This window comes from Cebus imitator, unplaced genomic scaffold (genome assembly GCF_001604975.1).
Source record: "Cebus imitator isolate Cc_AM_T3 unplaced genomic scaffold, Cebus_imitator-1.0 Scaffold53, whole genome shotgun sequence".
Taxonomy (NCBI): domain Eukaryota; kingdom Metazoa; phylum Chordata; class Mammalia; order Primates; family Cebidae; genus Cebus; species Cebus imitator.
The window spans coordinates 4034976-4038523 of NW_016107368.1; the positions used below are offsets into that span (position 1 = coordinate 4034976).

The following is a 3548-nucleotide window of genomic DNA, read 5'->3' on the forward strand; positions in this document are numbered from 1 at the left end:
GCGGGGCGCGCGGGGCCCGGGGCGGGAGCCGGGCGGACGCCATGGAGGGGCTGCGGCGGGGGCTGTCGCGCTGGAAGCGCTACCACATCAAGGTGCACCTGGCGGACGAGGCGCTGCTGCTGCCGCTGACCGTGCGGCCGCGGGACACGCTCAGCGACCTGCGCGCCCAGCTGGTGGGCCAGGGCGTGAGCTCCTGGAAGCGCGCCTTCTACTACAACGCGCGGCGGCTGGACGACCACCAGACCGTGCGCGACGCGCGCCTGCAGGACGGCTCGGTGCTGCTGCTCGTCAGCGACCCCAGGTGGCCGCGGGGCCCGGGTGGGGGGCGGCGGCCGGGGACCCCCCACGGAGAGCGGCGGGGGAGGCTGGTGCCCGCCGCGGCCTCCCGGGCGCGCGCCGCTTTCCCTCCTCGCGCTGCCCGCTCGGCCTCTCTCCCGACCCGGCCCTGCCAGTGTCGCTTCCGGGCTCTCTGTCTCTGCTGTTTTTCTCCCCGTCTCTCTTGCGTTTCTGTCCCTGTCTCTCGTCCTCGTTGCTCGCTGGTCTCTGTCTCTCGTCTCTCTTTGGTTTCTGTCTCTCTCATCTCTCTCCCTCTTCTTTTTGCCTCTCGTCTCTCCTTTTTTATCTCTTTTATCTCTGTCTTTTATCTCTCTCATCTTTTTCTCTCTCATCTCTTTTGTTTCTGTCTCTTGTCTCTGTCTCTTTTGTTTGTGTCTCTCGCCTTTGGCTCGTCTCTCTCTCTTTTGTCTCCTCTGTCTCTGCCCATTTGGTGTCTGTGTTTTTCCTCTCTCTGTGTCTCTCTCCAGCTCCGTCTCTGTCCCTGTCCCTGATGAATCGGTCGCCTGTCATTGTCTCTGTGTCTCTGGCCACGTCTGCCTCTGCTGTGTTCCTCCCTGTCTCTCCCTCGTCTCTGTCTCCCTCCCTGATTTGGTCTCTGCTTTTCTCCTCTGTGTGTATCTGTCTCTCCTCCTCTGTCTCGCTCGTCTCTCTGCTGTTTTGCGTTCTCTGCGTGTGCCTCTTTTGTCTCTGCACATTTTCATCTCTGTTTTTCTCTGTGTCTCTGTCCATCGGTCTGTCTCTGCTGTTTTCTCTCTCTGTGTCTCTCTCTTTTGTCTCTGTCTCTGTGTCCCTGTCCCTTTCTCTCTGTGTGTGCCTGCATCTCTTTCTGTGTCTCTGTGAGTCTCTCTTGTCTCTGTGTCTCTGCCCATTTAGGTTTCTGCTTGCTTCTCACTGCGTGTCTCTCCGTTTCTGTCTCTGCTGTTTTTCTCTCTGTGTGTCTCTTTGGTCTCTGTTTCTCTGCGTGTCTCTGCCCATTTCTGTCTCTTCCCGCTGTGTCTCTCTGTGTCTCTGTCTCTGTCATTTTGATCTCTGCTCTTTTTCTCTCTGTGTGTCTCAATATGTGTGTCTGTCTCTGTCTCTGGGTCTCTGTCTCTGTCTTTCTGAGTGTCTCTGTGCACTTGTCTCTGCTGTTTTTCTGTCTCTGTGTCTCTGTCTCTCTGTCTCTCTCTCTGGGTGTCTCTGCACACTTGTCTCTCCTGTTTTTCTCTCTGTCTCTGTGTCTCTGTCTCTGTCTCTCTGGGTGTCTCTGTGCACTTGTCTCTGCTGTTTTTCTCTCTGTGTCTCTGTCTCTCTGTCTCTCTTTCTCTCTGGGTGTCTCTGTGCATTTGTCTCTGCTGGTTTTCGCTGTCTCCCTGAGGCCATGTCTCTGTCTTCCTTCTCTGGTCTCCCCTGCCCCCTCATCTTTCACACAGCCCCACCCTAATATCTGCTGCCCACACTCAGACTTGGATATCTGGGTCCCCAAAGAGGTCCCCTGGCCACGGTGACCCTCAAGAGAGGCGTCTTCTGGTCCCAGGAGGGATGTGCAGAGCAGGGCTCTGGGGCCACGGGAACGGCTCACTGGAGGCCTGGGGCAGCTCTGGGAAACGGGTCGGGGGTGGCCGTGACATGGTGATGATGGCAGAGCCTGGGACTGCCCCCTTGGGAGCGTCGAGCAGGAGAGGGATGGGGGCCATGTGCATTACCCTGAATTTTATGGGAGTCACACTCACCGATCCTCCAGAGGCTTAAGTTACCAAGCCTGGGTTGACGTTTTGAGGGCAGGGGCCTCAGACGCCATCCTGTTGCAGGAGGCTGGGCTGGAGTGGGGGCGGGAGAGGCCCCCTCTTGAGGGATGATCTGAGGGCAGGAGGAGGCCGGGAGGATGATGAGGGATGGAGGTTCGGAGCTTGGGGCTGGGAGAGGGTGTTCTTTCTGTGAGGTCCGGAGGCTGGAAGACCCTCAGACGTCTAGACTGTAATGCAGTACAGAGTCAGCATTTATTGTGCGCCTACTGTGTGCCAGACTCCATGCTGGGCACTGAAATTCAGCGCTGACCCCATGAGACCAGATCTCGCCTTCACAGAGCCTGCAGCCCTGTGGGACAAGATCCAAATGAAAGCATGGGAGAATGTCAGCTCAGAGCAGTGCGTGGGGGACGCGGGGAAGGTGGAGGGGGTCAGTGGCCGGGGCACGCCTCGCCGGAAAGGTGTCATTTCAGGCTGTGATGTGAAGGAGGTGGTTAAACAGTCAGGGAAGGGCCTTCCAGGCAGTGGAAGAGCCTGTGCAAAGGCCCTGAGGCAGGACCACACCTGGCATGTTGGAGGAACAGCGAGGAGCCCTGTGTGACTGGAGCAGAGTGAGCGAGGGGGAGAGAGACGGGGCCGTTCAGGCAGCGCCTTGTGGACTGCAGGGAGGAGTTGGGCTTTGACCCCGAGGGAGGTGGGAGCCATGGAGGGCTGTGGGCAGGGAGGGATGGAACCTGACTCGGTGCTCACAGGCGCCCCCTGGCTGCAGCAGAGAGAACAGACTGGAGACAGACCAGGGTGCAGGTCCCAGGGACCGCGCTGGAGGCAGAGGAGCCTTCAGAGGAGACAGTCTTGGCCGGGCGCGGTGGCTCACGCCTGTCATCCCAGCACTGTGGGAGGCTGAGCTGGGTGGATCACCTGAGGTCAGGAGTTCGAGACCAGCCTGGCCAACATGGCGAAAACCCATTCTACTAAAAAAACGAAAATTGGCCAGGCGTGGTGGCGTGCACGTGTAGTCCCAGCTACTCGGGAGGCTGAGGCAGGAGAATCGCGTGAACCTGGGAGGTGGAGGTTGCAGTGAGCCGAGATCACACCACTGCACTCCAGCCTGGGCAGCAGAGTGAGGCCCTGTCACACACACACACACACACACACACACACAAAACAGTTTCAACCTCCTCTGGGCTGCCACCCCACCCAGTGCCCTGCCCTTGGCCCCAACCCTGGCCACACACACAGCTGGGGTCAGTGGCAGAGTCCAGTTCTGTCTTCCCCAACAGACAGGGGCCCCTATCTGCCTTTGCTGTTCACTGGCTGTGTGTCCCGAGGCAGCCAACCCACCCTCTCTGGGCATCAAATGGGTTCTGACCCGTCCCATACCTGCAGAGGCAGAGCAGGGGCTACTGGCCAGTGGCGCGGCACCAGCCGGGGAGTCCTCAGTTTCCCCATCTGAGAAATGAGAAAAACACATCAGACCTGCCGGGC

General features: G+C 59.1%; 2 long non-coding RNA genes across 2 annotated transcripts in view; one reads left to right on the plus strand and one right to left on the minus strand.

Annotated features, from left to right (window-relative positions):
- The first annotated feature begins 6 nt into the window (after nt 1-6).
- The window catches only part of LOC108304262, a 7278-nt gene continuing 3736 nt past the window's right edge, over nt 7-3548 (plus strand). The window contains exon 1 of the long non-coding RNA XR_001825180.2: nt 7-301. This is a non-coding gene — a long non-coding RNA (uncharacterized LOC108304262). The remainder of the gene's footprint in view (nt 302-3548) is intronic.
- The window catches only part of LOC108304263, an 8685-nt gene continuing 6449 nt past the window's right edge, over nt 1313-3548 (minus strand). Inside the window, exons 4-5 of the long non-coding RNA XR_001825181.2 lie at nt 3239-3243; nt 1313-1326 (exon numbers count right to left, since the gene is read on the minus strand). This is a non-coding gene — a long non-coding RNA (uncharacterized LOC108304263). The remainder of the gene's footprint in view (nt 1327-3238; nt 3244-3548) is intronic.